Here is a 26,204-nt window from a genome sequence, read left to right on the forward strand (position 1 = left end):
TGTCTAGAATACCAGGGCGCCTAGAGCCGACAAGTGAAGATGAAGACTGGGTGGAGATCCCAATGGGGGATATAAAAGGGATGTGTCGGCAAATACAAAATCAAAAAGATATACTCCTCATGAGTGAGTACTTGAGTGGTACTGGTGCTATAGGCTCCCTAGGTGCCACCCCAAAGGCTTTACCCCTGTCCTATTGTTGGTTGGGACGGTTAGAGATGGAGGGGTTGCCCATGATTCGGCCAGTGCAGATGAAGAGGGCGCAACTGGCTGACCATAACATTAGAGACGTATATTATCTGATATTAGAAAAAAAACGCTCACCTAGAAGAACAACCTCGCTATCACTCTCGGAAAAGGCCAAACTCTTGAAGAGACAAGAGAAGTGGCTAGAGATAAGGAACGGGGTACTTTATAGAAAGATAGAGAGGACCAAGGGAGAAATTAGCTACCAATTGGTCTTACCAGAAAGATTTAGACCCATAGCACTGCAGACTTTACATGACGATCATGGACATCTGGGTGTTGAAAAGACTGTAGGACTGGTGTCCCAAAGATTTTACTGGCCAGGAATGAGAAGGGATGTAGAAGATTATTGCCGCAACTGTGGAAGTTGTGTAGTAAGGAAAACAGTGGCTACCCAACATGCCCCCATGGTGTCTTTCAAAAGTAGTGGACCCATGGATATTGTGTGTATGGATTTCTTGACACTAGATGTAGGGGATGGGAAGAAATGTCACATATTAGTGGTGACTGACCATTTTACTCGTTACGCTCAGGCGTATGTGACCCCTAATCAAAAAGCGATGACCGTAGCCAATACTTTATGGAATAAGTTTTTTGTCCATTACGGCCTACCCAATAGACTACATTCAGACCGAGGTAGGGAATTTGAAAGCCGACTGATTAGAGAAATCTGTTTATTGTGTGGGATTGTGAAATCCAAGACTACCCCATATCACCCTCAAGGGGACCCACAACCAGAACGGTTTAATAGGACTTTGTTGAACATGCTGGGGACACTTAACCCGCTAGATAAGAAACATTGGAAGAGACATGTAGAGCGATTAGTACATGCTTACAATTGCACTAAGAATGAATCGACCAGGTATTCCCCATACTTTCTCATGTTTGGGAGGGAAGCTAAGCTCCCTATAGATGTTAGCCTGAACGTAAAACCAGAAAGTAGGAATAGCTCAGTAGTGCCACACAGCAAGTATATAGGGAGATTAAGGGAAGAATTGCAGGAGGCGTACCAATTAGCCTCAGAAACTGCAAGGAAATTGGGATTAAAGAATAAGAGGATGTATGATAGTAAAGTAAGGGAACAGGAGCTCAGCCCTGGGGACAGAGTGTTGCTGAGGAAGTTTGGGACCCCCAGAGGTGTGAAAATCTCCAATAGGTGGAGGGAAGATCCGTTTATAATAGTCGAAAAGTTATATGATCTGCCAGTATATAAGATAAAACCTGAGGAGGGGGGAGAAAAAATGTTAACTTACCATAGACAGCACCTGTTACCTATTGGTAAAGAAGTTAGAATGGAAGGGCTTCACCTGGGGAAGAATACCCAGGAAAAGCAAGACAGGCATCTAACTGACTATAATAACTCAACTCATGCTGTTGATGGGGAAAGAGAGGAGGAAATGTTTGATGAATGTTGTCCTGGACATTATTATAAAGACGAAGTTAGTTCTAGTATTGACAATAATGTCAACAAGTCCTGGGAGGATACCTCGGAGTATGAAGATTTGGGAGAGGGTGGCAGCGATGTGGTCGGAGAACAACGATTTAGAGACGATATGGGTCAGGAACAAGGTAGTCCTGATAATGTCACCATGAATATGAGACCACAGAGGGTGCGCATGCCACCTTCAATCCTAACATATGATAAATTGGGGGAACCTAGTGTGATACCCGCTGTAATATATCCTTTGGCCATTTATGCCTGGCCTTATTTCCTATCTGCATAGAATAAATAAATGAAGATGGTGATTTGGAAGCAAGCTCTCCTAATCACCAGGGGAAGAGAATGTAACCTTGTGTTCAAGAATGTAACCTTATGCTCATTAAGAATGTAACCTTATATTCAAGAATGTAATGTAACCCTCTGCTCATTGTTACATAAAGATAAAGATGTGTTGTACATGTAATGTAATATGTAACCTGTTTATGGTGAGATAGACGTTGGAGCTAGTTGCATAGTGTATAATGCACGAGTCAGGGATGCTGATACTGGCTGATGCTGGCCGTTAAGGGGTCGCATGGGGAGATACTGGACGGAGGCAGCGGGTATAAGAAGGGAGAGACACAGCGGAGAAGGACTAGTTCATCGGCACACCTCACCGGTATTGGAGCAGCGGCAGCAGAGTAGCGGGGACAGTGGCAACGCAGCGGCGGCACGAAGAAAGTGACCTGCAGCAGCGGTGATAGCGAGAGTGACAAGTGGCAACGCAGCGGCAGCACGAAGAAAGTGACCTGCAGCAGCGGTGATAGCGAGAGTGACAAGTGGCAATGCAGCGGCAGCACGAAGAGAGTGACCTGCAGCAGCGGCAGCGGCGATAGCAGCCAGGTCTCTAGCGGAACTTCCCTGTAGGCGAGGGACTGGGAGCCGCTTAGACCTGAGGCTGGTAAGCTTACCCTCCATCGAGGGGGAAGCGGAGTCCAGCTTCGCCGCCACCTCCCGCGTGCCAGCCAGATAAAGACCCGACAGCGCATCTGTAAGCTGGAAGCTAGAGTGCAGTTCCTGAGCCTAAGCCGCCGGAGGAAGGTAACTCAGCGACGCTGCTCTGCGACTGTGACTGTTATAACAAAGCCGACGGGCGGACAGGGGTGTACCCAATCACGGGGCAGCACTGAGAAACCCTGCTGGATAGCTAACCGTTAACCCCTCACAGCCTGGATAGAGAGACCGGACAACTAACCGGTGAGAGCTAATGTAGCACCTACTTTTACCTTCTACTACATTATACGCCCACACGGATAGACTCCTATACACTACCTACTGTAGAGGCGATCACTCTGGGACTAACCACGCTATCTACTTTGACAATTTAACAGGATCAGAGTAATCGCTAACTATAGATACTGGACACGGGCCCCAACGCGCGCCAACATATGAGCTCACACTTAGAACTGTGTATCAGAAATATATATCTATACCAGAGTACTATATATCTGGCCAGATATAAGGTATAGAGAATAAGATATTAGCTTACATGAATAAGGCTCTATTACGGGGAATTGGGTATTATAGTTATAATGACTAGGAAGGGAAGAGGGCTTTAGCCTGGAATAGGAAGGTGAATAGTTAGGGTATAATTAGATAATTAGAGTGTAAGAAGGTGATTGTATATGAAACTAATGTTACCAGAATCCTTGAAATGCTACTAATGTGTCTAGAATATATGATGTTGTGTATATGAACTATATAATATGCGTATATGAATTTAGATGATTAAACCTTGTTAGCATACTTACTTTTACACTGCATCCGTGGAGTCTTGGTCCTTTAAAGCTGTAAAAGAAGAGAGAGGTAGGGTGGTCAGTCTGATTGCCAAAATAAATTAACAGTGATTTCCTAAGCTACACTATAAACAAGTTTAGGTGGAGGCACTTCGCTAATAGGATATAGTTACCCATTACTGAGGGTTACAAAGATGAAGTAACACCATATCAGGACCCAAGTTTAACATGATGCCACATTGTACGGCTGTTAGTACATGTTATGCCCCATAACAGTGCCCCCTATTTACACTGTGCCACATTACAATGCCTATGTTCATAGTACAGTGCCATTCAGTTCAATTAGGCCCCATTGCAGTGAACGGGCTTGGTTCATTAGGTCTACAGTAAAAAGGACAAGTTCTAGTGAGGCCCTTATCCACTTCAGTGGTGGGGTTATTTTTAGGGAGCGCTCCACACTGGGTGAGTTTTTTCTGGGGAGCGGTCCCTAAAAAAAAACCCACCACTGTAACCCTGTGTCCAGGCAGCGCCACTTAACAGTCTATCAGCCGCTGCCCGGCCCTGCCCCCAGCAACCTGGCTGTGTGCGGCGTGCCATTACAAGGTCACGCTACAACACAGCAGGGGGGAAGGAGGCAGGGCCGGGCAGCAGGAGCTGGGCAGCCCCCGAAGCTGAGCATGGTGCTGATCTCAGTGCTCAGCGGCACTGCCCGGCGGGAGGGAGCGCACGCAGTGGCACCCAAGAATTTGATGGGTTTGCCAGTCTGCGCACTGGAGCAAAACCAGGAAAATTCTCGGGCGTGCCACTGAAGAGATTAATGCCCCACATGCTGGTACTTGGTGGTAAACTCGGCAGCCAAAGACTTATCACTTCACCATAGGAAAATATGAATCCTGAGAACTCTGCAGCTTTGTAAATTTAACAAATTCCTGGGTCGAAAATTTCCCCGACCCCATCCGTTACCATTTGAATTGCAGATCTGCAAAACGGACGATCTTAGTGAATTTTCCTATTTGTCTATGATCCTCTGCATTGAATTTAGGCTTTTTTGTTTATTTTACAGAAAAATAATTCGCTGACAAAACAGTGCTGACCTAATTGGAAGCTATTGCTGCCTGTTATGATTCTTCTGTAATTAAAAGCATTTGTATTGCACATGGCTATTAGTAACCGTTACACAATAAGGACAAAGTTAAATCTTTATACAGTACTGTAGATCTCACCTCTCCCATTGGGTGACTTCATGGTACATAGGTAAGGAAAACCAAAGGACACTTCTAATTATCCTTTGTGTGATGACAGAATCAGTCATTTTTAATTGAAGCATTTTATCAACATCCATTTACAACCTACATTACACATCAATATTATGGGGGCATTACGTGTCTCGCCTTAATTCCATGACACAACATTTGCTGCAGAAAGATGTTAATTGGACTAATTCTGCATGTAAATCTCCGTGTGCTTCCTCCTCCAACATTCCCCGTCCTAATTAGACAATTACGCAGACCTCTGAGCATTTGATTGCTCATTTAAATACAGTAAGGATAGGTCTAACATTTGAAATACAAATGATTGGTAATTATAACAAGTTTGATAGCTATGGGGAATTGACAGGTTTTTTTTTTAATGTTATATAATGATTAAACTACAATTACATTTTCGGGAAACCGAAACCTTTTACACCTGCTGCTGTATTATATTTCAAGTAGCATTAAAAATCTGCGGTACATGTGAATTATCCGGGCTGCCGATTTTGTCCTTAAGTTTAGTTAACTTAAGGACACCCGACCGACGCGATGCCTGCGATTTACCCCAAAATCGCGGGCATTGCGTCGGTCGCGGCCGTTATAAGGGGCCGCGACGCGACCGACGCGATGCCCGCGATTTCCCATAGACATTAATGTTAAAAGACGCGATGGACCCAATTTCCCATAGACAGCAATGTTAAAATTATTACAGTGATGTTAAATGATGTGCAAAATAAAATGACAATGTGAAATGGGGCAATATGGCCATTTCACATTGGATATGTTTTAAAAAAAAATGTTTCATGGCCCCCCACCACCGTTAACGCCACCCCGCTATTGACGCCAACCCGAAGCGTGGCGAGCGCAGCGAGCCCGCGAGGGGCGGCGGTACGCGTCCTCCGACCTTTTCATACCCCTACTATCCACGTCGGCGTGGAGTTGAGAATAGAAAGTGTGGCGAGCGCAGCGAGCCACCGAGCCCGAAGCGTGGCGAGCGTCCGCGAGGTGTCCGCGTCCGCTCGCCACGCTTCCACGTGTCCACGTCCGCTCGCCACGCTTCGGGCTCGGTGGCTCGCTGCGCTCGCCACACTTTCTATTCTCAACTCCACGCCGACGTGGATAGTGGGGGTATAAAAGGTTGGAGGATGCGTACCGCTGCGCTTGCCACACTTCGGGTTGGCGTCAATAGCGGGGTGGCGTTAACTGGGCCATGAAACATTTTTTTTTAAAACATATCCAATGTGAAATGGCCATATTGACCCATTTCACATTGTCATTTTATTTTGCACATCATTTAACATTACTGTAATAATTTTAACTTTGCTGTCTATGGGAAATCGGGTCCATCGCGTCTTTTAACATTACTGTCTATGGGAAATCGGGTCCATCGCGTCTTTTAACATTACTGTCTATGGGAAATCGCGGGCATCGCGGCCCCTTATAATGTCCGCGACCGACACGATGCCCGCAATTTTTCGGGCGCGATTAAAAAATCGGCAGCCCGGATAACTTGCAAGTACCAAATCTGCAATCAATAAATAGATAAGAGATGCGCATACATATTTTGGACCAGAAAATAGACTGTAGAAAGATCACTGTCAATCCCACCACCAAGGATCATGGACACAGGACTCCACCCAACCCCATGTCTGTTACATCATGATTAGAGTGTCTGACTGCAATGCCAAAGGTGATGGGATCGAATCTCACGTATTTCAGCATCTTGAAATGTCATAATGGACAGTGTGACTAAACCACAAACAGCTTTTAAGTTAAGTCCCTTAATGTTGTAAGTATTAAAGAAGGAAGGGGCGTTGAAAGGAGACAGCGCAGATGCTGGGTTTCGAATAAAAGCAAAAGTCAATGTAAATAAAACATAATTAACAAGTCCAGCAGCAGCCACCCATATCCTACAGAGCACACCCCTAGGTATGGTAGCAGCTAGATCCCCTTTGCTGGGAGGACCTTTCCCATCATGCACTGGGTCCTTGTCTACTAATAGTAACCTGTGGTGAGCAATGCAGGCCCACAACGGTCCAATGCAGCTGCAATAAAAGAAATAAACCTTCACCAAACTAGATCAGATATGAAATAACAAAAGGTCCGCCCTCACCTGAAGTCACATCCTCATACCTCCCAACAGAGAGTGGAGCTTAGGGGAGAGTGGACTGGGGACATGGCCAACAGCTTACAAAGTGCCGGGCATGCCCCAATAGTGATGGGAAATGGGGGGCATGGCTTGCGGCCCTGGCATACATTCCCCACAAGGCCACGTCCCCTTCTAAGGAAGCCACACCCCCTTTTCAGCCATGCATGCATCCTGGTCACCGAGATTTTATAGTTAGGAGGCATGGAATATAGGAAGTGCTTACAAAATGCAGACAGTCAGTGTTCACAATAACACTTAATACACCTAAAATATACTCATATGCTTAGGGATAAATTCACATGAGGTCAAATTGCATTTGGAATTTATTGCATAGGCATCACATTAATCATGTATACTGTGCTGACTGAGAAGAAAAGAAATATCACAGCGAATATCTAGTTGCAAACAAGAAACCCCATATTGCAGGCAGCAACTTTAGTAGAAATACTTGCAAAACATCTATAATGTTATATAGAAATATCTCCTAACAAGCATTTATGCATTGACATGCTCATATGTGTAACTAGACACCATACTTGCCTACTTATGAAAACTAGTTTCAGGGAGATTATAGTTGGTAAAATAATTTTGTACAGCACCCCGCTGAGGGGACATGTCGTGCTCCACCCACAGGGCGTGTCTAGTTCCATATATGAAGAGATTGTGATAAGAGATTGTGAACGTGGCACCTAGAAGTGTGGGTGTGTACTGCTACATCTGAGAGGAATCTTATAAAATGACACATCCAAATGTAGCTGTCTCTCATTCCTTTTTTTCCCCAAAACTGTAACAGTGTAATGTGTGCTAGGTGAAATGAGGGAGATTGCTAGACTAATGAGGGAGAGAGGGAGATTGCTGTTTTATCAGGGAGTCTCCTGCAGAATGCAGGAGGGGAGGTAACTTTGATGTAACAGTGTAATGTGGGCTAGGTGACATGAGGGAGATTGCTAGACTAACGAGGGAGAGAGGGAGATAGCTGCTATGTCAGGGAGTCTCCTGCAGAATACAGAAGGGGAGGTAACTTTGATGTAACAGTGTAATGTGGGCTAGGTGACATGAGGGAGATTGCTAGACTAACGAGGGAGAGAGGGAGATAGCTGCTATGTCAGGGAGTCTCCTGCAGAATGCTGGAGGGGAGGTAACTATGATGTAACAGTGTAATGTGGGCTAGGTGAAATGAGAGAGATTGCTAGACTAATGAGGGAGAGAGGGAGATTGCTGGGTTTTTTTTCAGGGAGTCTCCTGCAGAATGCAGGAGGGGAGGTAACTATGATGTAACAGTGTAATGTGTGTTAGGTGACATGAGAGAGATTGCTAGACTAATGAGACTAATGAGAGAGATTGCTGCTATATCAGGGAGTCTCCTGCAGAATGCAGGAGGGGAGGTAACTATGATGTAACAGTGTAATGTGGACTAGGTGAAAAGGGGGAGATTGCTAGACTAATGAGGGAGAGAGGGAGATTGCTGCTATGTCAGGGACTCTCATGCAGAATGCAGGAGGGGAGGTAACTATGATGTAACAGTGTAATGTGGACTAGGTGAAAAGGGGGAGATTGCTAGACTAATGAGGGAGAGAGGGAGATTGCTGCTACATCAGGGACTCTCATGCAGAATGCAGGAGGGGAGGTAACTATGATGTAACAGTGTAATGTGGGGTAGGCATACCTCCAAACTTTGGTCGTTCAGCAGGCGGGACGCTGCTGCTGCGCGCCGGAGGTCATGCCCCCATTTTGCCGCTATGGGGGCATGACCCAGAGGCTCTGTGAGCCTCTAGCCATGCCCCCAGCCCCCTGGCTGCGGGAATAGACGCTGTGCGCATGCGCACAGCGTTTATTCCCCGCTGCTTAGCAGCTGACAGGGGGGACTCCCAACAGCCCCCCCACACCGCGGGACACTGCCGCCCGCGGGTGGGACAGCGGGACAGGCCCTGACAATCGGGACTGTCCCGATAAAATCGGGACTGTTGGGAGGTATGGGGTAGGTGACATGAGGGAGATTGCTAGACTAATGAGGGAGAGAGGGAGATTGCTGCTATGTCAGGGAGTCTCCTGCAGAATGCAGGAGGGGAGGTAACTATGCTATACATGTCCTTTGGGTATAGAACGACACACGGCGCATTCTACTGTAATCTCTCTAGTTCTAGTTTTTAAAAGTAAACAAGTCTGTCTCATATGATCCTTCACTTAATAATCTACTTAGTTTCATGTTGCCAAGGTGTAGGTGGGTTCCCTTATTACGGCACATGTCAGTACATTAGCGCTTCTTCCTAAAACACCGCATGTAATAATGGTGAATGTATAAAAGGTTTTCTAGCATGTTTTCCAACACTGTCACTCCGGAATTCTGAGATCTCAGCTCAGAAGACACCTTACAGATTTCGGCTGATCATCTCCGTCCTGTGAGACAGAGCAGGCTGTTCCTTCTACACATTTCTGCGTTTTAACAAAAATAACCCAAGATGCAATTAAAAAGGAACAGAGTATCTGGCGCAGAAGACATGCAGTAATTACAGGCGGCGGAATGTTTAAATGAGTCATACAAAAATATGTATAATCATGTCTAGTTTTATTTTTCCAAGAAATAAAAAGTTTGCAAAATCTGGCTGATTTAGGGGGTTATTCAGTACTCAAAAATGCTGGGTGATTTAGCCCATACTGTAGCTCTGTGATCAGGTAGCTGCCGCTGAGACAGAGAAAAACAACATAACTTTTCTGTCAGTGCTAGAGTCGAGCACCCTCTAGTGGCCATCTGTGTGCAAAACACTTGATACCCCCCTGTAGAGTTGAGGAGCATTTCATTATATAGGATTTCTACTAATTTATATAGTGCCCACATGTTCCGCACCGCTTTCACATCAGCTCCTGCCCCAGAAGAGCTTACAATCGATTCCCTATCACACGCACACACATATGCTAGGAATCCATTTTTTTTTTTAGCAGAACCCAATTAACAGACAGGTAAGTTTTTGGATTGTGGGAGGAGACTGGACACGGAGAGCCGCGCAAACACAGGGGTGACCTAAATACTCTGCATTGGCTGGATTCAAACTCCAGACCTCGGGCTGTGAGGCAGTGACGCTATCCCCTATGACAACTGTCTCGGAGCATGAAGTTCAGTTTCTATGTTTATTTTGCCAATAATTCATAATATCTGCCTGAACTTAGCTTATCTCCTGTACATGTGTCATTCATCAGGAAGTTACTGTATATATGTTATACTGGCCTGGAATGACCAGAAGGTTCCCAAAATCAAGTGGCCCTCCATGGCCCCTGGGAGATATGTGCAAGTCTCCCACATCCCCTCGTACCCTGTGCTGGATTAAGGCATAATTGTCTACTTTGGTAAATGCCTTCCTTTCCCATCCCAGAGAGCCGCGAATTCTGGCATTCGTTTCCGCATGGAGGGAGGTACAGGAGTTCGGGAGGGAGGTACATGCGGGAGACTTTCCCACCTTCCCGGGGAAGGGGGGGGGGGTAGATTTGGGGGGGGGGGGGGGGGCAGGCACTTAAGACAGGGGACCAGGGGAAGGGGCTATCTGGACATCCCTCTTAATATATGATTGCATACCTCCCAACATGACCCATTCCAGAAGGGACACAATGCTCACGTACGCGCACAAGTAGGTGGACCAAGTGGAATCCGATGATGCGATTCTGCTTAATCATAGCCCAACCCTCCGCTTAACAATACTGGTTTTACAGCACTGTACAGTGGGGGGTGGAGTCACGATTACACGTCCATGTCACCACTCCCCCAGCACAGCTCATCTTTCAGATCGGCCACACCCCCATGCAGAAATTTGTGTATATGACACAAAATTGTCTTTGCTTCTAAACATTAACTTGGTAAAAATATATGATTCCGAGGGAAATTCACATCTCTGTTTTCTAACTACAAATGGCTGGATACCGAGGCAGTGAGAATCGGGGAAATGGCTAGAGTAAATCCTTGCTAACAGCGGCAGCCATCATGGCTCCATCTGGAACTTCATTTTTAGTGTCACTTAGGGGGGTATTCATCAAAGCTTAGCCAGAGATAAAGGGTCTAATTCAGACCTGTTCGCTCAGGTCCAAATTCGGTCGCCGGAGAATTATTGGAGCAATGCGCGTGCACAAGGCCTGGCTGGTTTTGGCTTTGGCCAACAAAAAAAAAAGTTACATTATTTAGGCGTGCCAAGAAAAACAGGAGGCAAGCCAAAAGAAATGCTGGTGTGTCAGTAGGAACGCAGGGGTGGTTAAGCCTGCTGGGGGAGGGTGGATGACATCAGCGGCTGCCGGAAAGTGCCGGTATTACACACAGCCACAGAGTAAGTCCTGGGCTACACGGCGGAAGCAAAGTCCAGTGTCCTGAGGAAAAATCATTTGATGGTGATTATTAAGCGAATCATTATAAAGCGAATCATTTTTCCCCTAACCGCACAGATGCGTATGTATGTAAAATGATTTTATGGGGGCAGGAGGGTTCTGTGCCCCTTGTACGCGTTTTGGGGTAATTTCCCCTCCAGTTATTTACCAGCAGAATGGGAGCTGCGCAGGTTTCTGCGGCTGCTTAGTCCTCGTCATTACTACGTGACATCATAGTACAGAAGTGTAGTCCACTAACGAGGTCCTCCTGCATCCTGGGTATTGCACAAGGGTTGGCTACTTTTAAAGGCCAGCACTCGGGGAGGGGCGGGGCTAAATGATGCAATCTGCATCTTTAGCACCACCCCTACCCCAAAAAGCCGTGAATCATGGGAAAAAAATGCTGCTGAGGGGGGGGGGGGGTGTTTGCCCACCCTTCCGGGGTACCGGGAGGGGGATCTGATCATGGTGTTCATGCATGCACCGAACTAGGGACAGGAATAGTGAGAATACCTCATCTGACAGGAAGCCGGCATTTGGGGGTGGTAACGGTCCATTTTATGGGTTTGTCAGAAAAAAACGCAGACCAGGCATTTTATGGGAGTGTCTGTGATGTCGTCACTGACCTCAACCCGCCAGAGATGGGGAAGGGTCGGAGTTACTCACATTTGTACCGGATAAGGTCACTCGGTTGACCCTATGGAGGTACACATACATTAGGTCGACTACTAAAGGTTGACAGGACTTAGGCCGACACCTGAAATAGGCTGACATGGCTAGGGTTGACAGGGTCGGAAGGTCGACACAAGCATTAGGTCGACAATGGGTAGGTCGACAGTTAAAAGGTTGACATGAGTTTTTCAGTTTTGTTTTAGCCGACTTGTGTCGACAAGTGGTATTCATACCCTAAAATCCACTATGGCATGTTGGGAGAATATAATAGAGAGAAGTAGAGAGAGATGGGGTGTCAGAGAGAGGAAGGGGGAGGGAGAAGTAGAGAGAGATGGGGTGTCAGGGAGAGAAAGGGGGAGAGAGAAGTAGGGAGAAATGGGGTGTCAGGGAGAGAAAGGGGGAGAGAGAAGTAGAGAGAGAGAGAGGGTGTCAGGGAGAGAAAGGGAGAGAGAGAGGGTCGGAAGGTCGACACAAGCATTAGGTCGACAATGGGAAGGTCGACAGTTAAAAGGTTGACATGGGTTTTTCAGTTTTGTTTTTAGCCGACTTGTGTCGACAAGTGGTATTCATACCCTAAAATATACTATGGCATGTTGGGAGAATATAATAGAGAGAAGTAGAGAGAGATGGGGTGTCAGGGAGAGGAAGGGGGAGAGAGAAGTAGAGAGAGATGGGTTGTCAGGGAGAGGAAGGGGAGAGAGAAGTAGAGACAGATGGGGTGTCAGGGAGAGAAAGGGGGAGAAAGAAGTAGAGAGAGATGGGGTGTCAGGGAGAGGAAGGGGGAGTGAGAAGTAGAGAGAGATGGGGTGTCAGGGAGAGAAAGGGGGAGAGAGAAGTAGAGAGAAATGGGGTGTCAGGGAGAGAAAGGGGGAGAGAGAGATAGGGTTTCAGGGAGAGAAAGGGGAGAGAGAAGTAGAGAGAGATGGGGTGTCAGGGAGAAAAAGGGGGAGGGAGAAGTAAAGAGATGGGGGGCTAAATGTAATAGGGTACGTTTATTTTCGTAAGAAAAAAATCGCACCAAATCGCACATTAAAAAACCGCAATTTTTGCCACGAATTTGCATATGTAATGAGATGTGAATTAGCGGCAAAAAAGTGTGATATGGTGCGATTTCGGGAGATTTTTACTCATGAAAATGTGCACATTTTAAAACATGCGATTTTGAGTAAAAAAAAAATAAAACGGGAAAAAAACGGCGTGGGGTCCCCCTCCTGAGCATAACCAGCCCCGGGCTAAAAGAGCCGGTCCTGGTTTCATACAATCACTGAAACAACCAAGTCTGGGTTCCGTGGATTTTATAAAACCAGCACCAGGCTCAAGGGCCGGTCCTGGTTCCCAAAATACGGGGGACAAAATGACTAGGGGTCCCCCGTATTTCAAGAACCAGCACCGGGCCCAACCAGCCAGCAGGGTAATGCCACAGCCGGGGGGGAGACTTTTTATACAAGTCCCCCCGTCCAAAGCATTCACCCCCTGACCGGTCAGCATGGGCAGGGGTCCTGGGGTAGTGGGGACCCCCACCCCCAAAGAAGGGGTTTCCCCCCCCCTCCAGAACTTACCTGCCCATGCTGAAGCCCGGGGCTGTCCTCGATGCCCCTGGGCGGTGGGCATCGAGCTGATGATTGTGTAAAAAATTTAGAAAAACTATTGTATACTGCTGTGGAACTATGAGTCCCAGCAAGCCTGCACCACATGCAGGGACTTGGAGAACCACAAGTCCCAGCATGTGGGGCAATAAAGGGCCCGCTGGGACTTGTAGTCCCACAGTAGCACAAATAGTTAAATAAATACACACACACACGTACAGTACAACTTTATTACATATGGAGCCCATACATCCATACTCACCTATGTTGCCATGAAGGATCGGTCCCCTTGTCCAGTAGAATCCACTGGGGTACCTGTGGAGAGAAAACATGCTCACAGACGTCTTCAGTGTTCTGTTTACATCTGGGGCTCCGCCCCCAGACCGGGACTTAGCCCCGCCCACCAGCCAATGATGGTCCAGGAAAACCCCCACGTCGGGGCTGGTTATGCTCAGGAGGGGGGACCCCACGCATTTTTTTTTTCCATTTTTTATTTTTAACCCTTTTTTTGGACAGAACAATGCACAGATCACAAAGAATCACGAATGCTGAATAGGCACTGAGAGAGCATAAACCGCTGATGGTTTCTCCAGGTTACACTTGGAAGGTCATGTGATATTCTAATCAGGATGGGCACAAGGCCTATCAGAGCAGTGGGAGGGATTAGACAGTGTAAGAAAAGTCACATCCTAGATGTGAAGCTTCGTCTGTCCGGAAAAGCCCCACCCACCCTTCCCTATTTTTCTCTCTTCGGCAGCGGTAAAGAACGGTCATCCTTGTAAGATCTCTGTGTGTGTGTAGATAGTGGGGTGCGCTCTCCCTTGACATCAATGGTCATGGGTCATGCTCCTGTCCGGGGGATGGCCACCACCAGCCTGGGTGGATGACCAGGGAGAGTGATCACCAGCAATGGTGTGTATGTGTAGTCATCTCTAACCCCCACTTTCCTATAGTGATCGTTCTTTGGTGCCGCCACCATTTATAGTTATAGTTAATTGTCAAAATAAATTTGACATTCATTTTGAAACGCCAGCACTTTGTGTCCGTGTCTTTTTTATTAGATAAGTTTAGTTGTTAAGGTTAAGTTAAGGTTTATGGTGAATTGTAAAGTGTGGACCTGGGGATACCTGATGGAGAGTTTATGATCTGTGCATGGTTCTGTCAAATTCGCCAGCCAGAACCTGGTCTAATTTTCTCCAATAGGAAAACATCTGGATGCGAATTGTGACAAAAAAATCGCACTTTTTGCTGCGAATTGCACCCTATAAAATATGCGATTTTCGGGAAATGCCTGAAAACGGCATATTTTGCGGAAAAAAATGCAAAAAAAAAAAACGCCACCCATTACATTTTGCACAGGGTGTCAGGGAGAGAAAGGGAAGAGAGAAGTAGAGAGATGGGGTTTCAGGGAGAGAAAGGGGGTGAGAAAAGTAAAGAGAGATGGAGTGTCAGAGAGAGGAAGGGGGAGAGACAGGAAGTAAGAAAGAGTAGGAGGATGAGCAGAGGAGAGGAGGGGGTGGAGCAGAAGGAGGAGCCTGAGCGGAGGAGAGAGGGAGGGGGAGGAGGAGGAGGGTGCAAAGGAGGAGGAGTGGATAATAAAGGGAGTGGTTGGAGGGGAGCAGAGGAGAGGGGGAGTGGAGGAGAGGGGCAGCAGGGAGACCAGGGGGTTGCAAAAAGTTGTGACAGCAGGGATCACTTTCTCCTTCCTAATCTGCTCTGTCAATTGCAGTCATTTGCAGCAGTGCACAGAGGCGGCCCTTCACTCAGGTGGGGCGAGAGCTAACTTATAGTACAAGGCACTTAGAGGCTTGTTCAGACATGATCGCAGGGCTGCAACAGGTGATTGTTTTGTTTTTTTGCTCATGTAAGTATTGTTAGGCGCTGTGGAACCCTTGTGGCGCCATATAAATAAATGATATTAAAAGGCTAAACCATTTTACTCCGCAACTTGTCATTGTCCAGACGGCTGGACAATTACAGTAGATTCCGGCTTCCTCTGCCGCTGTTGTTAATTACTAAATAAATATCATCTTGACTGTTTGGTTGCCTGGCAACCTACATTGAGCGTGTTCATGTGAGAAACCCGTGTGTTACATACTGTACTGTACAATGAAGATGTTTCTGAAACAAATATAATCAGGGTACAAAAGGGTAAAAAAACAAAATCATTATATTATTAATTCAGAAACAGAGACAAATCTGTCATCGTGATAAATGTGCCAGGAGGGCAAATCAGGCCAAGAGTCAAAAGTACAATAAGATTTGCCCTCAGGTCTCTCGATATTGTCTAGGTGGACAGCAAATACAGTAGGTTGTGGTGTCGACCTGTTGCACAATGTCGACACAGGCAAAAGATTGACATGAAAAGGTCAACATGCATTGTTGAGGTTTTTTTTTTAATATCATGAATGCTCAATTATTTAACCACTTTTCCGTTCCTAATCAGAGCATACTTTCCAACTGTCCCTATTTTCGCGGAACGATCCTGTTTTTTTGGGACAGTCCCACCTCGGTGAGCGGGGGGACAGTTGAGGGAATAGACAAGGGAATAGACACTGTGTGCATCCATGCCAACGGGATGCAGTCAAAATCCCGACGGTCAAATTCCCGACAGGCTCAAAATCCCGAATGGGTCATAATACCGACAAGGACAAAATCCCGACATTTTAAATCCTGACAAGGTCAAAATACCGACATATAGAATGTACAGGTGAAACTGTCAACATGACTTTGGGTCGACACGTCGCGAGGTCGACATGGTTTTTTTTACTTTTTTTTTTACACCTCCAACTGTGTCCATGTCGACTGTGTCGACATTCGGGTAAAAAGACAGTGAAAAAACCCATGTCAACCTCGCGACCTGTCGACCCAAAGTCATGTTGACTGTTTCACCTGCACATTCTATATGTCAGTATTTTGACCATATCGGGATATTAAATGTCGGGATTTTGTCCTTGTCGGGATTTTGTCCTTGTCGGTATTATGACCCATTCGGGATTTTGACCGTAGGGATTTCATACCGAATCCATGCCAACAGCATCTGTTCACTGAGAGAGAATGGAGAGGGGGCATGGCCAGTAGTTATCAGAGCTCTGGCCATGCCCCCCCCCACGGCAGAACGGGACATGGCTTTGTACTTCTAATACATAATATGCCGTCCACCCCATCGCTTATCTGCTGGTAATACCTGGGCGGCTTTCGAACTGACACCAGCTCAAACTGTAAAACGGCCCTGCTTTCGGCTGAAATTCGCCCAGCGTGTACGGCCTTTATACAGTATGTGTCAGGAGTCGTTTATTCCGTGTATCCTAACTCCCTTGTACTAAAAGTTTGGAACTTTTAACTCAAACAGAAAATGTTAATCGCATGCACTTAAGCCATTAATCCCGTGGCGTTGCTTCCGCGCTGAGTAACGGACAATCATAGATACCTTTAAAACTTTTAATTGGCTGTATTATAATTTTAATGGCAGCTAGGGGGAAAAAAAGTCAGTTAACCCCTTTGTTCACATAACGAGTTATTCAAAAATCCTGCTGGGTTCAGTTCTTCAGTGCGAAGCGTTCACCTGCGGGACTGGCGCGACAATGCGCACCTGGTCTAATTGCGGAACAGCCGCACAGCGTGCCTGTTCCATGTCTGCCAGCTGGCTATAGTCACATGCAAAATGAGTGACACTTACAGTATATATATATGGATATTTCACAGTGAGAACTTGTCACATACAATGCATATAATTTGTGGCAATTACCTGACATACACTTACAATTTTGATGCATGCCAGACTAGGAGAATGCACACAGATCACATTTGCATAGATTTGAATTAAAAGTAAAATAAAGAAAATGTGAGTTTAGGAAATGAGAGAGAGAGAGAGAGAGAGCGAGAGAGAGAGAGAGAGAGACTGATTCAGCATTGTCAATGTGATACACAGAATATGATAATTATAAAAAATACATGGAGGTAAGGCCCCTTCGCCGGTAGAGCGGACTTGTTTTGACTTAAACAATCGTGGAGTATAATATCACATTTCTATAACACTGTAAGAAAGTGGACGTGGACACAACTCCTCCTTTCCCACATTCATGCACTTACTGTAATGTCAGAGTTCTTTGTGTTATTTAGTCACAATACCCTTTCAAAAGAATACATTTCAGTATACTGCCATATCCAGGATTCAAACCCATAACTTGCTGCGTTCCAATTAAATACCCTACTCATTGAGCTATTTGATCCTGGACAAATAACAATGAGATTTATAACTATATGGTTACTTTTACAATGCAATTGCAATCGAGCACACAGTGGGCTGGATTCAGACCTGATGGCTGCCTGTTGGGAATCTTCAGTGTGGATCTCGGCTCCTGTGTATGTCTGCGAATGTGTTCACAGCTGTGCGAACAGCGGGGAATCCGGTCGCAAACATTCACCCTCGAATGGATTTCCCACCTGTTCGCAGATGCCGAGTAAGTCTAGACGTGGGGAGATTGGGACCATTGATGACGTCAGCGTCGACTCATCCCGACGTTCGTACGCCGCCTCCCAAAATATGCAGGTGTGATGCGCACAAATGCTGTCTGCCTGTCAATGAAGATGACAATCCATCGCTGGCTTCATTTGCGCAGGCGGCTCGCGCATGTGGACTGCGCACAGTGAGAACGCGCTGTAGTTCGATAATAGGGCTACCCGCCGGCGCCGCTGCTGATTTACTCCGCCCCCGCCGTGTACAGAAGCCGCGTGGATGTGCGCTGTGATGTCATACGCAATGCATCCCTGGGTACAAGGGCTGATACAGTACTGTACAGCATCCTTTAAGCAGGGCGGCGGTGAGGGGGATAGCGGGGGTGGAGCTGGGGGCATTGAATTTAGTGAACGGAATCGGGTAATGGGAACTTTGATAGGGCTTATTTTCCCGGGTAGGGCTTATTTTGGACTAGTTTCCAAAGGCAAGGGTAGGGCTTATTTTCGGGGTAGGGCTTATTATTGGCGAAACACAGTAGATCTTCTCAGCTGCAATGCTGGTTATTTTTGAGGGCTGGGTCAGCCTGGAGAAGTCCATAGTGCGGAGCAGTGCATGTCCACGCTAACACCGCACTGAAATGCTTTTTTCAATAGTAGTAATGTACCACAACTTGTGAACATAAGCATAAACTCATGTATTATTGGTGCCGCATCCATTAAATGTATACATTATGTTTATTTAGCAGAAAAATTAGTCCAGTTGCTGAAAATCAACCGTAAAAATCAATATTTTTTTTTCAAAAAGATCAAAATGTATTCCAGGATTTGGTACAATATGTTATTAAGAGTATTGCAGACAAAGTCCTTGTTGGCAGACAAGAAACTGTTGGACACCTGCCACCTTGTAAAGTCATAAGTTGCTGTCACAGTTGTCCCTATATGGGACTTCTAGAACAATTTCTGACTAGAGAAAACCCTGAAAAGCCGGAATGGCTGGAAGGCTCCCAAAAAGTCCCCCGCATTGCCGCCAGTTATCTGCGACCGCCCTTCCCTTCCCTCATAGCTCCGCCCCCCATCCTGCCCCTTTTTCATCATTTTCATCATGCCGGCGGCCCTGTCCCCCTGCCTCACGTAGCTGACTGCCCTCTTCTGGTGAGGGCAATCAGAAAGTAGGCAACCCTGATCTGGATTCCATGGGATTATATAAATGCCATTGGGAAATGTTCTCACTGGCAAGGCAATGCTACTGCACAAGGATCTGACGGTCATTCCTTATCCCGTTCCACATTCCACTGTATTCCCTGGGGTGTGTTTTGTAGGACCGCTGTGCGAACACCTTCTGGACTAATACAGTCGCTGAGGTGTTTGCACAGAGGGGGGGCAGGGAGCTGGGACATGTGGATGCCTAGTGTTTCCTGGGGGTGCCCGCAAAAACAGTGGATGCACCCAGAAAAACGCTGGACATCCCCATGCAAATACAGGCGGGTTGAAGCTGACTTCGCTGCTGTATCCATGTAAGCAGAAGAGATAGCTGATCGCTGCTGTATCCATATAAGCAGGAGAGATAGCCGATCGCTGCTGTATCCATGTAAGCAGGAGAGATAGCTTATCACTACAGTATCCTTGTAAGCAGGAGAGATAGCCGAGCGCTGCTGTATACATGTAAACAGGAGAGATAGCCAATCTCTGTTGTATCCATGTAAGCAGGAGAGATAGCCAATCGCTGCTGTATCCATGTAAGCAGGAGAGATAGCCGAGCGCTGCTGTATACATGTAAACAGGAGAGATAGCCAGGTGCTGCTGTACCCATGTAAGCAGGAGAGATAGTTGATCGCTGCTGTATCCATGTAAGCAGGAGAGATAGCAGATCACTTCTGTATCTATGTAAGCAGGAGAGATAGCCAGGTGCTGCTGTATCCATGTAAGCAGTAGAGATAGCCGATCGCTGCTGTATCCATGTAAGCAGGAGAGATAGCCGAGCGCTGCTGTATACATGTAAACAGGAGATAGCCAGGTGCTGCTGTACCCATGTAAGCAGTAGATATAGCCAGGTGCTGCTGTACCCATGTAAGCAGGAGAGATAGTTGATCGCTGCTGTATCCATATAAGCAGGAGAGATAGCAGATCACTTCTGTACCCATGTAAGCAGGAGAGATAGCCGAGCGCTGCTGTATACATGTAAGCAGGAGAGATAGCCGATCGCTGCTGTATACATGTAAGCAGGAGAGATAGCCGAGCGCTGCTGTACACATGTAAGCAGGAGAGATAGCCGAGCGCTGCTGTACACATGTAAACAGGAGAGATAGCCACTCCTGTCACATCTTCATCAGGCCCCCTGTGCTCACATCACTATGCTGCGAGGATCATTTACCACCATCTGTATTGAACTATTTTGCCATTACTGAGTCCTGATTTCCTCCTGCTGTGCGATCCCCTAGGTTGGATGTGATATTGCCACGGACGTGGTATTTATCAGGCATCGTTGCATTAGACTGCTAATGCTATATTACACAGAGGGGTTCTGCCCCCCTGATCCTCTGCCCTGTAAAGGGCAAGATATATCAAGCTTTAAAAAGTGATAAAATGGAGAGCGAGAAACAGCCAGCCAATCAGCTCCTGTCTGGCTGAATTTAAAAAAAAAATACATTTAGGAGCTGATTGGTCTTTGTTTATCACTCTCCATTTTTTTCACTTTTTTTGCCCTAAATGTGCTGTCGCTGAGAATGATATCCGCTCTAATACTCCTCTCAGTTATGCAAATTTAAATCATTATTATTAATTAGAAGAAAAGGTTAAAAAGTGTTTCAAAAACCTCTATATAAAATGAATAATGATGAGAGCTGGAGAAGAGGAGACGGCGGCTCCAAGGCAGAGAACAAGGTCATACTGTATGTATTAAGCACAAGAAAGACATATGCAGAGAAAGGACATACAACAGCCGGCTGTGCACCACAACAGGGAGCAGGACGCGATACATGGGAGGTTACAGTGATAAATACAGATTGCACGCCTGCGGAGGTGGCGGGACCCCCCAGGAGCACACTCCACAGCGATAAGAATGAGATGTATATCACTGTACTGATAACATGCCGGCAACCTACAGTACTATTCCACTGCTAATAATGCAGCATTCACAATAATCTCCAACAAATATATAGTATCATGGAGAAATGGTAGAAGACAACCTCTCAGCAACCAATCAGATTGTACAGTACATCTATTATGTTCTGAAAGGAGTTCAATTAATAAGAAGTAGAATCTTACTGGTTGCTGTGGGCAACATCCCATCTTCAATATAACTCCCATCTTAGTAAACTTACCTCTCTCCATCTCTCGCTCTCTGGTAAATTTATAGATGGGCGTTCTGTTGATACTGGTATGTTGCCCATAGCAACCAATTAGATTCTACTTATTTATTTAGCACTTTCTAGAAATGAATAGAAATAATCTGACTGGTTGCCCATAGCAACATCCCATCTTCAATAGAACGCTCGTCTTTGTAAATTTACCTCTCTGGGTCCGATGTACTAGAGTCACATTTACTGTATGTACTTAGTGGATGGGTCCTCAAACTGCGGCCCTCCAGATGTTGTGAAACTACATATCCCAGCATGCCATGCACAGTTTTGCTATAAGGGAGTGTTAAAACTGTGGCAAGGCATGCTGGGATTTGTAGTTTCACAACATCTGGAGGGCTGCAGTTTGAGGACTCATGACTTAGTGGATGAAAGCAGACATTTATGAAAAGATAAAAAGAGAGACAGAGCGAGGGACAGACAGAAAGACAGAGTGAGTGACATACAGACAGAGCGAGCAACATACAGAGTAAGTGACAGACAGAGTGAGGGACAGACAGAAAGAGCGAACGAAATACAGACAGAGGGAGCGACATACAGAGCTAGGGACAGACAGAAAGACAGAGTGAGTGACATACAGACAGAGCGAGCAACATACAGACAGAGCGAGCAACATACAGACAGAGCGAGGGACAGACAGAAAGAGCGAACAACATACAGACAGAGCGAGTGACATACAGACAGAGCGAGCAACATACAGACAGAGCGAGTGACATACAGACAGAGCGAGCAACATACAGACAGAGCGAGCAACATACAGACAGAGCGAGCAACATACAGACAGAGCGAGCGACATACAGAGCTAGGGACAGACAGAAAGACAGAGTGAGTGGCATACAGACAGAGCGAGCAACATACAGACAGAGCGAGTGACATACAGACAGAGCGAGCAACATACAGACAGAGCGAGCAACATACAGAGTAAGTGACAGACAGAGTGAGGGACAGACAGAAAGAGCGAACGAAATACAGACAGAGGGAGCGACATACAGAGCTAGGGACAGACAGAAAGACAGAGTGAGTGACATACAGACAGAGCGAGCAACATACAGACAGAGCGAGCAACATACAGACAGAGCGAGGGACAGACAGAAAGAGCGAACAACATATAGACAGAGCGAGTGACATACAGACAGAGCGAGCAACATACAGACAGAGCGAGTGACATACAGACAGAGCGAGCAACATACAGACAGAGCGAGCAACATACAGACAGAGCGAGCAACATACAGACAGAGCGAGCGACATACAGAGCTAGGGACAGACAGAAAGACAGAGTGAGTGGCATACAGACAGAGCGAGCAACATACAGACAGAGCGAGTGACATACAGACAGAGCGAGCAACATACAGACAGAGCGAGCAACATACAGACAGAGCGAGCGACATACAGAGCTAGGGACAGACAGAAAGACAGAGTGAGTGACATACAGACAGAGCGAGCAACATACAGACAGATCGAGTGACATACAGAGCGAGCAACATACAGACAGAGCGAGCAACATACAGACAGAGCGAGCGACATACAGAGCTAGGGACAGACAGAAAGACAGAGTGAGCGACATACAGACAGAGCGAGCAACATACAGACAGAGCGAGCAACATACAGACAGAGCGAGCGACATACAGAGCTAGGGACAGACAGAAAGACAGAGTGAGTGACATACAGACAGAGCGAGCAACATACAGACAGAGCGAGCGACATACAGAGCTAGGGACAGACAGAAAGACAGAGTGAGTGACATACAGACAGAGCGAGCAACATACAGACAGAGCGAGCGACATACAGACAGAGCAAATGACAGACAGAGCGAGGGACAGACAGAAAGAGCGAACAAAATACAGACAGAGGGAGCGACATACAGAGCTAGGGACAGACAGAAAGACAGAGTGAGTGACATAAAGACAGAGCGAGCAACATACAGACAGAGCGAGTGACATACAGACAGAGCGAGCAACATACAGACAGAGTGAGTGACATACAGACAGAGCAAATGACAGACAGAGCGAGAGACAGACAGAAAGAGCGAACGAAATACAGACAGAGGGAGCGACATACAGAGCGAGGGACAGACAGAAAGACAGAGTGAGTGACATAAAGACAGAGCGAGCAACATACAGACAGAGCGAGTGACATACAGACAGAGCGAGCAACATACAGACAGAGCGAGCAACATACAGACAGAGCGAGCGACATACAGAGCTAGGGACAGACAGAAAGACAGAGTGAGTGACATACAGACAGAGCGAGCAACATACAGACAGAGCGAGTGACATACAGAGCGAGCAACATACAGACAGAGCGAGCAACATACAGACAGAGCGAGCGACATACAGAGCTAGGGACAGACAGAAAGACAGAGTGAGTGACATACAGACAGAGCGAGCAACATACAGACAGAGCGAGCAACATACAGACAGAGCGAGCGACATACAGAGCTAGGGACAGACAGAAAGACAGAGTGAGTGACATACAGACAGAGCAAGCAACATACAGACAGAGCGAGCGACATACAGAGCTAGGGACAGACAGAAAGACAGAGTGAGTGACATACAGACAGAACGAGCAACATACAGACAGAGCGAGCAACATACAGACAGAGCGAGCAACATACAGACAGAGCAAGCGACATACAGACAGAGCAAATGACAGACAGAGCGAGGGACAGACAGAAAGAGCGAACAAAATACAGACAGAGGGAGCGACATACAGAGCTAGGGACAGACAGAAAGACAGAGTGAGTGACATACAGACAGAGCGAGCAACATACAGACAGAGCGAGCGACATACAGAGCGAGGGACAGACAGACAGAGCAAATGACAGACAGAGTGAGAGACAGAAAGACAGAGCAAATGAGAGACAGAGTGAGAGACAGACAGACAGAGCAAATGACAGACAGAGCGAGCAACAGACAGAGAGAGGGACAGACAGAGTGAGTGTCAGACACAAAGAGAGAGGGACAGAGCGAGGGACAGACAGAAAGAGCGAACAAAATACAGACAGAGGGAGCGACATACAGAGCTAGGGACAGACAGAAAGACAGAGTGAGTGACATACAGACAGAGCGAGCAACATACAGACAGAGCGAGCGACATACAGAGCGAGGGACAGACAGACAGAGCAAATGACAGACAGAGTGAGAGACAGAAAGACAGAGCAAATGAGAGACAGAGTGAGAGACAGACAGACAGAGCAAATGACAGACAGAGCGAGCAACAGACAGAGAGAGGGACAGACAGAGTGAGTGTCAGACACAAAGAGAGAGGAACAGACAGTGACAGACAGACAAAGCGAATAACAGAGCAAGCGAACAACAGAGCGACAGACAGACAGAGCAAATGACAGACAGAGCGAGCGACAGACAGACAGAGCGAGCGACATACAGAGTGAGGGACAGACAGAAATACAGAGTGAGCGACATACAGAGCGAGGTACAGGTAGAAAAATCCAACCCAAATCTAATTCTCTCTGCACATGTTACATCTGCCCCACCTGCAGTGCACATGGTTTTGTCCATTTGAGATGGAATTTGCCTCTAAGAGTGAACCAGAATAAGGCCCAGAGTGAGGACAGAGCGAGCAACAAACAGAGCGAGCGACAGATTGAGTGACAGACAGAAAGAGCGAGGGACAGACAGAGCGAGGGACAGACAGAGTGAGCGAGGGCAGGGGCTGGCTGGCAACTTTTAGCCAGGGAGGCAAATCCACAGCACCGGCCCATAAGTAACAGTACATCCTTATTATTATACTTTATTTATATAGTGCCATGAGGTATCCACAGTGCCCGGTTCAAAACAGGAAAGCCGCCCCCAGCCTCGCCCCTTGACCCACCTTATCATGGATTTTTAAACCTTTGCTTCAATTCTATTCTTGATTTTACATACTGTAATGCTCATTGTATGTTGCACCACATACATGCCCATTATATGCAAAACCACGATGCCCATTTTATCTAAAACCACGATGCCCATTACGTGTAACAACACACTGTGATGCCCATTACACGTTATGCCAGGGCTCAACAAATTATTTTTATGTATGGACAGTGCACGCTGTAGGCATGCGCCAATAATTTACACCGTAATGCCTATTACATGTCACACACCCATTACATATTATACCGCACGCCGTAATGCCTATTACATATTATGCCACGTAATGCCTATTACATATTATGCCACGTAATGCCTATTACATATTATGCCACGTAATGCCGCTTACCTACATGCTCGTTGCTACGGGTTTCATTCTCCTTGCTACGGGTTTCAGACTCAATGCCAGGGGTTGCATGCTCTTTGTCAGGGTCTGCATCATGCTCAATGCCAGGCCCAACTAGAGTAGTCGTCAACTGAGCAACCAGTGACAGGAGCCGGAGTCTGAGCCGCCAGCCATCGTCTCTCACTAAGCCAGCGCCACAGCCGGGGCGGGCACACACGGACAAATGGCTGCAGTGCAGAGCACACATAGCTGCATAGTCAGCAGCCACTGGACCACCAGGGCCCTTTTGTTGTATAAGGTGGCCCACAACAATCAGCAAAAAAGCGGCCTGGTGGTAACATGGCACCCTGCCCCCCTGGCCCAGCCCGCCCCTGAGCGAGGGACAGACAGAGCAAGGGACAGACAGACAGAGCAAGGGACAGACAGAACGAGCAACAACAGACAAAGCAAGCGACAGGCAGAGCGAGGGATAGACAGAACAAGTGACAGACAGTGACAGACAGGCAGATCGAGCAACAGACAGAAAGAGTGAGGGATAGACAGAGCTACAGACAGAGCAAGGGAAAGACAGAGTGAGCGAGGGACAGAAAGAGCAAGGGACAGGCAGAGCGAGGGACAGTCAGACAGAGGGGGTTATTTTGGTTCACTCCTTCTGGCAAATTCCTTCTTAGATGGACAAAACCATGTGCAGTGAGCAACAGCCAGAGCGAGC

At 46.8% G+C, this 26,204-nt stretch overlaps 1 protein-coding gene across 4 annotated transcripts in view; it reads right to left on the reverse strand.

Annotated features, from left to right (window-relative positions):
- The window catches only part of FAM135B (family with sequence similarity 135 member B), a 174,570-nt gene that overhangs the window by 111,056 nt on the left and 37,310 nt on the right, over positions 1 to 26,204 (reverse strand). For 3 of the 4 annotated variants that reach the window (XM_083144892.1, XM_083144894.1, XM_083144890.1), the window contains exon 2: positions 3,475 to 3,511. The exons of the other annotated variant lie outside the window; for it this stretch is intronic. The gene's annotated coding sequence lies outside the window, so the exon portion shown is untranslated. The remainder of the gene's footprint in view (positions 1 to 3,474; positions 3,512 to 26,204) is intronic. 4 annotated transcript variants of the gene reach the window in all.

Source organism: Crinia signifera, chromosome 5 (assembly GCF_055691185.1).
Source record: "Crinia signifera chromosome 5, ASM5569118v1, whole genome shotgun sequence".
Lineage (NCBI taxonomy): Eukaryota > Metazoa > Chordata > Amphibia > Anura > Myobatrachidae > Crinia > Crinia signifera.